Source organism: Corvus hawaiiensis, chromosome 5 (genome assembly GCF_020740725.1).
Source record: "Corvus hawaiiensis isolate bCorHaw1 chromosome 5, bCorHaw1.pri.cur, whole genome shotgun sequence".
Classification (NCBI taxonomy): domain Eukaryota; kingdom Metazoa; phylum Chordata; class Aves; order Passeriformes; family Corvidae; genus Corvus; species Corvus hawaiiensis.
Window position 1 is genome coordinate 52,716,944 of NC_063217.1, and position 12,022 is coordinate 52,728,965.

General features: G+C 40.0%; 1 long non-coding RNA gene across 3 annotated transcripts in view; it reads right to left on the reverse strand.

Moving 5' to 3' along the window:
• Positions 1-12,022, reverse strand: part of LOC125326769 — a 111,344-nt gene that overhangs the window by 87,426 nt on the left and 11,896 nt on the right. For 2 of the 3 annotated variants that reach the window (XR_007203989.1, XR_007203988.1), the window contains exon 4: positions 3,893-3,894. The exons of the other annotated variant lie outside the window; for it this stretch is intronic. This is a non-coding gene — a long non-coding RNA (uncharacterized LOC125326769). The remainder of the gene's footprint in view (positions 1-3,892; positions 3,895-12,022) is intronic. 3 annotated transcript variants of the gene reach the window in all.

Genomic DNA, 12,022 nt, shown 5'->3' on the forward strand with positions numbered 1-12,022 from the left:
TGACTGCATTATTTTCACACAGACTTTTGTTCAGTTTGCTTTTCCCTGCTGACAGGATGTCCCATTTTCAGGAAGGCAATCTGCTTTTCAGCTGCTGCTCTCCTTGGAGAAGGTATGGCACGGCAGCTAGGAGGTAACATCCTCATGCGTCTCCAGCTGTCCGCAGGAATTGCCAGCGTACGGTGGGACACAAAACAGGGAGGGAGGATCGCGGCTGAATTTCTGGCTTCCTTCTGTCTAATTGTGTTTTAATGATCTCACTACTGGTTATCTTGCCCATCAACTGCCCTCCACAGCAAAACAGGCCCCATGAATCAGGCACATCATCTCAGCACGGCAGGGCTGTTTACAGAACCGAAATATGTAATTTAATAATACTTCAGGCCAGATTCTCAGCTGATGTGAACATGCACAGTCTCACCGAAGTCATTGGATCTATTCTGACCAGCTTTAGGCAAGGAGCTGGCTATCTGTTCATAAGGACTGTGGAAAAGAGCTTTTATTTATACACTATGCAAGGGCAGGAAAATCCCACACTCCCACTGGGTTGTCTCACTGCATGCCAGTTTCTTAGAGCTCTGAGCTAATTTGAGGAAACACAATTAGAGAGAGTGTCATAGCTGCTAAAAGGTCTGTAATTCATCACCTGCAGAACAAGGGTAGTCAACACTGAAAAATGCATGAGCTACTCTGAGTTATTTGAGCCACTGGAGCAGTGGATCACAGCAGCACGTATCCCAGTTCTCTTCCCTTCCTCCCAGGTTAGCAAAACCAGGCTGTGAGCAGAACTCTTTCTCTGCAGAGACTCTGCCTCTTTTATGCATTCTTTGCACAACAGCATGGTTTTTCCAGCAATCTTACAGACACACTTTTAGATCATTTTAACATCAAGGTCAGTACCCTGGAAGGTGACACATGGGCGTTTAAAATCCTTGTTCAGGGGATACATTGGACTAGGATCTCCATCTCCCTGATCTGGCAATCCCTAATTCCAGTCTCAGTTCAGAAGCCTAAGTCAATCAAACCAGCAAGCACACTTGGGCTCTTCCTATTAGAATGAGCTCCACAGGGACTAAGGCAAAGCCTGGTGTCTGAACACCAACTTGTTTGCACACACCCTTGATGCTGCTAGTCAGAGTCTGGTCAGAATTGCTGAGACAATGCTGAGAAGCAAATTCAGGCACCTGAGGAACTTTAAAGTGCAAAAACAAGTCCCTCCTCAGATGTCCAAATGTTCTAGATACCGAGTAAAGAGACCTCAGGGTAGCCATTAAGACATAGGTCTCAAAATCCATTTTTGTGATTTTTTAACAACAGAAATTATCAGTTTAGGCCTGAATCATTACATATGTATAGATGCCCCGCTCTGGAAATTTTTATCAGCCTAGATTTGATCTACACGTTGTGTTATATTCCACTAAAGATTTCCACGCACTTTTAACCTGTTGTTTTTTGGTTTTATTGCTAAGCTATCAGTGTGGCACAAAGACTAGATGAAAATAGTTTCTGAGCTAGTACTTCAAAATGAGATAATGCAACATCAGCTGCAATTGTTATAAGAGAGACTTTGTGGAGAAGTTTTAAATGAGAAGCACACCTGTGACATAATAGGTTTTTGTGGTTTGTTTTGTTTAACAATATTGGTCTTTCATACATGAAAACAAGAAGTTTATGCTGTCATCATTTCAGGTGTGTATTCAAAGCAGGGATTACATTTTTAAGCACAACGAGTGGAAACCAAGGAGAAAGTGGGTTGCAGGAAATACTATGTGCTCTAATGCCACCTATTTGGACTTACTGAAATACACAGCAGGCTGTACTGTCAATTAATGGGATCAATGGGATGGTGTGCGCTGGGGCATGCCACATCTGGCAGGCGTTCTAAGGACAATCTGATTCTCTCTCAGCATTGTGTACAGCTCCACACATCTGTTTGTGAAAGCTCAAGGCTCAGTTTATACCGTGATTAAACCCAAAAATATCTTTTCACACGTGGCACGCACAAAACACAGTGAAAGAAAGCTTAGGCAATAATCCATGAGAAGAGAGCTAAAAGCAGAAAACCTCACAAATCAACAACAGTCTGCCTGCCCCTATGCAAGTTCCCCCAAGTCCTGGGGATGTGGAGGCAAGAATTTGAAGAGACGATAAAGAGATCTCATATTCCTTGATCACCACAGAAGCAATGACTTTCTCAGATTGGATATACATGACAGTTGATGCCATGATGAGAAAAATGTATCCTGCTTTAAGAAACGTGATTTGTATAGCTGGTGAATGTGAGGTGGCAATTATAAATACTGAGGGATTTGTTTCTTCTGGGGTAAGTTTTGAAGAGCTTTTCAGAGAAACTTCTCACTGCTACATTAATATTTTCACCTTTAGATTCAACTGACCTGACTCTGCTTGAGGTAATAGATGTGAGAGTCACTAGAAACACCACCTGAATCAACGTGGTGGGAAAGTTGAACCTGGTAGCCAATGTCAGGTGTTAGATGAAACAATGTGTACTCAGAAATATTTTTAGTACCTCTTTCAAACCACAGCTTAGCTGATGTTTGAAGTAAAGCTAATGGCACCTTTCTGACATAAGGAAGTATCTATGTTGATGATGCTGCATCTAGTTTTGTCAACACTAATAGCAAAACACAAGAGTTTTACAGGTTGTAAAGATAGTTTTGATTTAACACAGATTTTTCTCTAGTGCTGAGAAAGGTGTTAAAACAGACTTAAGCACTCTCATTTTTAAAGTAGCTATTTTGTGTTAAGCAGTCCCATTTAAATGAAAGTCATAAATTGTGCATGTGCTCCTGCTGGCTATTAGCTTCTAGTTAGTAGATTCTGAATTACCTTCCCAGAGTGAAATGCTTATGTGAGTCACAGTTCATAATATTGCTTATTCAGCTACACCTCTGTAATTCGAGCTAATTGAGTTAAGTAATAGTGTCACAGGACTTTCGTGCAGACAGTTTCTGCTCTGGTTGTAGCTCCTTGTTGTCAATTATCAACTCACACTAATCACTATTACTGTCAAAACTGACATCAGTGTATGGCAGTATTTATCTTACTCCAAAAGGTTCATTTACATGTGGTATCTATTCTCTGCCTTCACACCTTATTCCCATTATTTGAAGTGTTCCCACCTACCCTCCTCCATTCTATCCTTTCCTCTTTCTGTTATTAGCCATAGCCCTCTTTTACGATTATTTTTTAATTTATAGTATTAATCCCATTATTTTCAGCACTGATCAACAAATGTGGGTTCCCTAGCAGTTCGCTTTCCTCTTCTCTGCCGAATCAATCATTACCATAATGGGCGTCTTGTTACTCTGACTGCCTGCTCTGCACATTTTTCCAATGAAGGTGCTGGAGAGTCTCAGAAACCCCTCAGCTTTTCTCAGAGAACTGATCCGCTGAACTCCAAAGGATCAGCATCACTGGAAATGAGAGAAAGCAATGGCTGATCATGGCTTTACCTGGCACTACTCTGCTGAAGCTTTCAAATTTACTTGCAGCTGCTGCTGCTGATACAGTATTGGAAGAGATTTTACAGCAGCAGTATATTGATGCTATAAATAAGATCAAACAGTATTCCTGTTAATGATGAGGCTTAATAAGGAAGAAGACATAAAAAAATCTTTCAAACCCCTACAGTGTTTCTACAGTTTATTTATTGTCTTACTTCCTACAGCTCTCTTCAATATCTCACTTCTCTTATGATTCTTTGTTATGACTTTGATACACTTAGATGTCTGGCTTTCTTCTAGGCCATATTTTATATTGGACTTAGATTACTTCTTCTCATGCTATATGGACAATACTTGTTTTCCCATACCTTCCCTGTTCTTTATTCTTTCCACATCTCTTTTTTTCTGCTTCTGCCTTGCTGCACGTCTCTCCAAAGTTGTATGACGCTGCCTTCTAGTGACTGCTTTACCTGCTCATCTTCCTGTTCATTTCTATTCCCAATCTTCATTCTACTCCTTGCCAACTTTGGATCCTTCCTATACGAGGTCTTTCTGTATCTCATTTCGATTACTTATTTCAGAATACAGTCTCTAAGCACAAGTATAACAACCATAACTTAAACTCCCCCATCATCACGATTTCATATTGGGCAAGAATTTGTCTGGCTGAATTTATAGAATACAGTTAGTTAGCCCTATTATGCAAAAATACAATCTGAAAAAAAATTAACAGTTACATAAAGATGAAGATGGTCAGGTGTGTCCCCTGGACCATAATTTTCTTCCATCAGAGATACAATGTGTGGTATCGCAGCTCTCTCCTGAACATCTCATTTTCATTTTGCTGAAGGCCATGCCCTAAACCACTACAGTTCATGTTTTTAGATCTGGCTTGCAGCCTACACTCCAGCACACCTTCACAGAAGACAGTATCTTTCCCTCCAGTCTTCCCAGTGGGCTTGGGAGGCTCTACTCACAGCTGAACCATCTGCAGTGCACAAGGAGGGTCTGCTGCTGATAGGATTTTACTGTATGTGCAGAAATTTTGAGGCCTGACCTTTGCACTGGCACCTGGCTGAACTCATCCTCCTCAGAGCCTCTGCCTGCAGGGCAGGGCAGCACCCGAGAGCTTTCTCTCCTCCCTGCAGCAGCTGGGTAGCCACAAAGCACTGCAATCCTCCTTCCTGCCTGGGATTTTCTGAAACAGGTACAGCTGAGGTACACACAAAGTATTTCACAGTGTGATGTGAAGTTGGAAAATAAGCCTGCAGTCAGTCATGTCCTGCCTGTACTAAAAACAGCTGCCTGGAACACTCACTGGCCTCCTAGCAGTATTTCTAATTTACCTCTGTTACCTCAATAATTCACCAGCACCCCAAGCCCATGCTGCTCCAACAGAGAACCCCCTTTGCCTTACACAGCTTCTGCCAGGCAGCCTGACAGCACAAGTCTGAACTTTCCCCTGCAATAAAGAAGATGCTGCCTATTCAAGCACTGCATCAAGCACTTGGCTGTGTGGGTTCCTCCTTAGTGCAACTCCTCAGTTCTTCACAGGGAATTGCTAAAAATAGCATTTTTGTTTCTTGCCTACTGCTTGGTCTTTGGGATTCTATTGTAGTTTTGCAAGAAGTCAGTTTGTGAGAAACACCACTGAGAGACCCTGCTTGAGTTCTCTCTGAGTACTGTGATTTAGAAAGCCTAGACAGAGCTGAAGGACCCAGTGATAAACCATACAGTCCTGGAGACCAGACAGGGTCACCTCTGGACTTTCCTACTAATCAGCACTGGAAGGGGCAAACAACTAACCTTTGATATACTGAAATGCAAGAGTTTTGTGTCAGTTTTCCCCTAATAAAGCAGTGACATTAAACATACCAATATTTTTTTTCTTCCAAAGTGACCCTTATGTATTCAGCATAGCTAAGTGAAAAGGAGGGGAAATAACATGCAACACAGATTGAACAAAGGCTCTGGAGATTTACTGTGCAGCTTCCAGTGTGAAATGTCCTTTAGCAGCAAACCTGGCTTAAAATATCCTCGGTTTTATCACCTTTGCATCTTGGTCCTGCATCTATATCTCACCTAGACTGCCTCCTCCTCATAGAATTAATGCAGCTTTTAGGGGCATACACTGAAATAATCCAGGTTGCAAAACCCCTTGGGATGGGGAGAGGGGTGGGGTGGGAAGGGCAACAAAAAAAACTGATGCAAAAATTTAATTCAGTGACTTTGTTCATCTAGTACCCTCGCTTTTTGGGGAGTAATGACTTGCAATTACTGAGGGATTCTGTAGGATGAAGATTGTTGTTGAGACCTGCATTCTGTGCAGACAGGTGAGAGTAGCACAACTCCTGGAAATTTGTATTAGTTTCCCCACCTGCACACAGTAGAAAAGAACAAATTAGGAAAGTCATTGAACTCCAGAGTGGGAAGTGGAGTCAGGTTTAAGTTTTACACTTCAGAAGATCACATTTTTCTTCACCCTGGGGGGAAGAGGCTTTTTCCCCATGGAAAATGGCCACCATTCGCGTCCAGGCGCATGTGGCCGACAGTGGGGTGCTGCCTCCTAAAATGTCGCAGGATTTCTCCCAGAGCAAAGCTGCCAGCACCTAGGACTCTGGCTGCCCTTGGAGCCCCTCTCACCCGACCCTGAGACACTGGGGGAATGCGCTTTTTTTCCCATGCAAAATGGCCACCATTCATGTCCAGGCGCATGTGGCCAAAAGAGGCACACTGACTGCAAGCCTGCATTTTTTCCATGTATTTGGAAGTCCTGGGATTTCTTTCACTCCCTCACTCACCTTCTCGTAAATAGCTTTGGATTATACACTGTGCCTTCCTGTCTGTTTTCCTTCTCCATTATGAGATATAGAGACACTACTGAAACTCAGAAGTTCTTTCTCAGAAGAAAATAGCTTGTAGAAGTTTTAAACATGTATGAAATGTTTACCAAGCACCAAGTCATTATCTCTGCAACAAGAGTTCTAAAGGGCAAGACTTTTTTCAAAATATTGCAAAACAGTTTCATATATATTTAATAACTTTTGGCAATTTGACCAAGTGTCAGATTAATAGGGCCTGTGTTACAAAAATGTTATAGCTATAGAAGAATTTATGTGGTTTTTTAGCCATTTTGAATGTAAAAGATTATGCAATGCAGAACTTTTTTTCCTTTAATTACTCTTTCCTTCATTACACCTTTACCACAACTTTATATGGCATTAGAAGGATGCTTTATAATTTCATCTGTTTCCTGGCACATACTGAACCTTGAATTACTCAAAACGTCACTCTTGTAAAAGTGGGGAGGAGAAAAGGGCCTGCTGGAGGTTTTATGAAGATGCAGGCTCACAGGCTAGACACAGGAAAAATAGCACCTGACTGCTAAGATTTCGGCTGCAAGAGCCTGGAGGGAGGCCACGTTGAGGGAAAAAGTGAGACGAGGCAAAAATGCGCAACCTGAGGCAGTGAGTGACAGATGGCAGTGCCAGCCTCGCCCCACGGAACAGGAACAAATACCGCCACAAGACTTCCCAGGGACTTGAGGCAGCCACGGCCATGCCCGTGCCTGAGGGAAGGGAAGTCTCTGCTTATCAAGACTGCTATCTATTTTGTTTCTCCAGGGTGACCTCCACAACACTGATGGTTCCATCCTAGGCTTGAAACCAGAGTTTTGATACAAAGACATGTATAGTTCAATGACATACCATAAAAGAAGGTAATTTATAAGTCTATAATACAAGAGAGGATTATGGATCACTATACTTCAACAGGAAATTCATGGATATACCTCCCTGACATATCAATTTGGAGCCCATGCCTCTGGATAACTTTTCCCCTCCCTGTTTTTCCTCCAAGCATCGATGTCCTTTAGAGGAAGCTGTAATAAAACTAATTTCTACCATCACCAAGGGCACTGCAGATGAAAAATGAGAATACAAGTTGAAATGAACATAAATATTAGATGCTAAAATATATCACTCTTCAGAATGCAGTAGAGACTGAGAACTGTGCAGCCCTGCATATATTCTGTAGCTTGTGACAAAGTCATTTCTGTTTCTTTCAGGAAGATAAATAGGTCATAGAGTTCAACTACATAATCAGTTAACATGTATAGGGTATAGGAGAGAGTAGCATTTTCTCTTCCTATATCAATCTTTATGGAAACAAATAAAACATAAACTTCCAAACCCTGAAATGCCAAATGAGCCGCATTGAACTCCATAATCAGAGTTTAGAAACAAAATCAACAAAATTCTGTTACCAAAAAAAAGGAAAGAAAATTAAAGATTAAATTTAAGAGCTTGATTTTTGTAATGATTCAATACCCATAGCATGAAGTGGAGCCTTGTCAAGTTGTTATTTATTACCTGTGGGACTAGAGAGTCTTACAATTGCACTCAAAGTGAAATGATGTCTATCAGGATTTTGTTGCCTTGGATCTAAAAATAAGGCCTATTCTTCATATTAATTTCAATTAACATTTAAGTCTGGCTATGGCACATGTATGGTATTGGGTTCCAAAAAGCCAATTAAAAAAAAAAATTGACCTGTGATGTATATTTTTTGCCAAGGAAAATGTATATAAATTATCTGAAAGCTTTTAGTCTATCTTGCAGAACTGCCCATTACAAGTACTCTGCTATGTCTTCTCATAACATGATTTGGAAAAAACAATTAAGAGCTTAAAAAGAACATCTAAACTTACTATTTGACCCATAAATGGATCATATTAATTTCTTATTATCCAAATTTACTTTAATGTTTTCTGTAGTATAGCAGCATACACAAGAGATTAGAATAAAGAAAATTGGGAATGAGGATACTTATAGCAAAAATTTCCTATTTCCAAACTCACTATAGTATGAAGAATATTCATATACTTTTAATTTGTTTAGGTATAGTTACTCTGGGAGCTATTGTCATGTAGGAGAAAATACAAGGATAAACATGTTTAGGATGAAGAAGAGAAAATTTGCAGTATCATTTTCTTGGTGATTTATTTCGCTATCAATGGAAATGTCTAGAAAAGGAAAGGGAGCTGAAGATCTGTGCCAGCATCCTCAGAATATCCTAACAAAAAAATGTAGGGGGTAGCACACAGATGAGCAGTCATGAAGTTCGGCAAGGGTAGCGATGGGTCTGCCTTGGGGCAGGTTTTCGGGATGTATCTGGATTCAGAAACTCCATTTTCTGGATGTATCTGGACTTAGAAACAGGGTGAGTGCCCAGGTCCTTAGGTCTCAGTAGTTTCTGTCTGAATCCTTTGGTAATAAATACATTTTAGGAATCTAGCTGTTTGCATGAGGCAACAGCTCTGCCACTCTTTCCTGTGCTTGATAGTACTTCCTTTAATTTGGAAGTAGAGAAGCTTATCAGAGTAAAGAGGATAATTTATGAACAAGACTCATAATGATGTAAAAAAAGGTTCAGATTCAGCCCATAATTATCGTTTTTAATGGGATTGCATGACACATTCAGGTGAAATAGGAGCTTACAAACCTTCACCCAAACTTTGCTCTGCTGCCTTGTGCACCTTTGCTTGTGTAGACGACGGCAGCCTCAGACCCTGTCAGTACAGCAGGCTCTGCCATCTCCAAAATTCTTTAAAAATTAAAAGCCTATTCAACCAGAAACTGAGCAAAAATTTTTTAATCTCTTTAGTCTGTAAAAGCTTTTCTGAACCGAATCATCTAACCCTACTCTCTAAGTAGAATGAGACCCAGAAGGAAAAAGGTGTTTGGGAAGGTCTGGATGAGACCAATTTATACAAAGTAACACTCAGTGTTAAAAGTAGGGATAGTAAATTAGGCTAAAAGGACAATGTGGTAGTGTACAACGACAAATTATGTGACAAAATATAACCATAAATGTGCATAAATTTAGGCATATAGAATAAACCAACCTTAGACCCCTGATATCTCACTCAAAACTTCATTGGATCAATTAATGGATATTATGTGATCTTTCAGTTTTTAAACCTGTTCTCAGCTGTAACAAGAATGTAAGGGATTTTATTTTTATTTTTTAGATTATTGCATCACAAGAGTTAAATGGAAAAATGGCTCACGAAGAATTCAACCAAATTAAAGAGTACTCTTAAATTTCATTTGAATGGAGGAAATATATTTTATCATAACAAGTTGTTTTCACAACATGTATAGCAAGAAGTTCTTGGAAACATATGCTGCAACAATGGCAGATGTCAAAACCCTTTCATTATTGCTGTTTTTTTATAAACAAAAACCAGCAGCTCCCTTGAAATAAAGGAGTATTTAGGATTCATCATTCATCACAGACCCCTCATCAGCCCAGGTGACTGATAACTGAGGTTATCTTTAACCATGTCCAAAGTATAATTACTTGTAAGGTAACAGTGCCTTGCTCTTCAAATAACCTAATAAATGGCAATTTAAATGGGGCTTGGGTGTGGAAAGAGCTCCAGGCACAGCAATGGTGGTCTCTTTGTGGTTCCAGGTAAGGAACAAATGAGTGTGTTCATACCTCTGAATCCCAAGTCTAAGCACCAGTCTCTGAGCTGCAAACCAGATGGGGTTGCAAAACCATGTAGGGAAGCTTTTGAGGAGTTCTGCCACCTGTTTCCTCAGTACCCCCATTGAGCCACACTGCCCTCACCAGGTCACAGCAATTCTCAGGAGGCTGCAGACTCAAATTCATGCTGACACCAAAACGCCCCAGCAGCTGGTTCCTGACAGGAACCCAGCAGCACAGAACATCACAACTGTTTCACCTTGGTTCAATAATAAAGGTGCTATCTATGCTTCCTTCACCCCTCCCCATCACTGCAATAACATGAGGAATTTAGCATTCCTGCGCTACATCCATGGATGATTTTCAGCTCACATTGTCAAAGCAGGAACTCAGCAGCAAGGAAGGCTGTTTGCATAAATGATAATAACAGTAAAATCTAGGTCAAGCTGTACTGCAAATTTTATATAGATATTGCAGGCCCCTCTCACTCAAAAACTGCCAGGGGTCTGGAGTTGTGACTAAGACAACAAAGAGGGTGCAAAGGAAGGTCACTAGCAACCACCATATCTCTGTAAAAAAACCAAACTACCAAAAACCCAAAACTGATGTGTGTGAGAGTAGATATCATGAGAGTCATAACTGAATTATAATTGCAGGGAAGAGAAGGGAGAGAGGTCCTCAGGACAGGGGAAAAGTGCATCCAACATGAATACTGGAAAACAAAGTTTTCCTGTTGATGCTGCTCACTTACTATTCACACAGTTTTCCTCCAAGCACCTGAACCTTATCAAGTAAATATTTATCAGTATTGACTGGTAAGTGGCTCTAGATAAGAAGCACCTGAATTTTTGAAGACCAGCCCTTGGACTACATTTTCATATCGTTCAATCTCCTTGTAAGAGCAATGAAATGCTGAGACTACACAGGATATCTGTGAGGTCTAAGTTTTGAAAAAGCCCACAGCAAGCTGGCATCTAGGAAATATTATCTTTTGGTAACCCAAGCAGAAGGACACACAGGAAATACATGTTTTTTACAGTTCTCATTCCTAGCTTTGGCTATCAAGACCTCTCAGTTTTGCATAGCTAAGATTTTTACCAAAACTTTAACAAAGAGTGAAAAATAACTATTCATATTCTGCTGTGTGTATAGATATATGCATTTTACTGAAACAGATGCCTGTAGCTTCTTATGCAAGTAATATGCATTAATTTACCACTGTTGGGATTTAAAATAATTTGTGTTCACTCCTATATGGCATGAGGAATAGAAGAATATAACATAACACATTCCTCGTGCCTGCAATGTGTCAGTGCCACTCATTCTCATATACACTAATTGGTTTGTGTACTCCTAAGTTAATCACTGACTTTTTGGAGATGAAAAATCATATATAATTAAAATTTAAATTTCTGGATTTGTTTCTTATTTTTATTATCTATATATTTAGGATATTCACCTACCACATGTTACAGACCTTTATTATTTCAATTGTAAAAAAACCCAACTTTACATTTACAATCTGCTCCTAAAATAATCACCATTGTTCTGCTCATGAGACTCACCAGGTTGCAAAGGAAAATACAACAGAAGGGAAATAAATTGATTATTATATTCAGGGCCACAAACAAAGTAAGAAATTCTTTAGAAGAAAGTAATTTGGCTGTTTTTTTTAAAGTTCCACTCAACTTTTCTTCACAGGAGCATCCTGAAAAATGTACAGGTTCACTGCATTTCAGAAACCAACTAGTTTTCTAACCAAACACATTAGACAAGGCAAACACACACATACATTATTATTTACAATCCAGTATTCTTGAAAGCATCAATCTTGATGAGTCCTTCACTCTGCTCTTTGTATCCTGGTAATAATAGTTCATCAACAGAAGAGTTACCAATATAAATAAATCAGACAGAAAACAAATGAGCCTAGAAAGAGGCTCTGCCCTCTTCATCTTGAATCTGTGAGAGATGAGTGATAGAGAGCTGGGTACAATGAAAGATTTAGCATTGCAAAGAGGGGCTACAGGGACCACTTGCCCCTCAGTCAGAAACTGCAATTC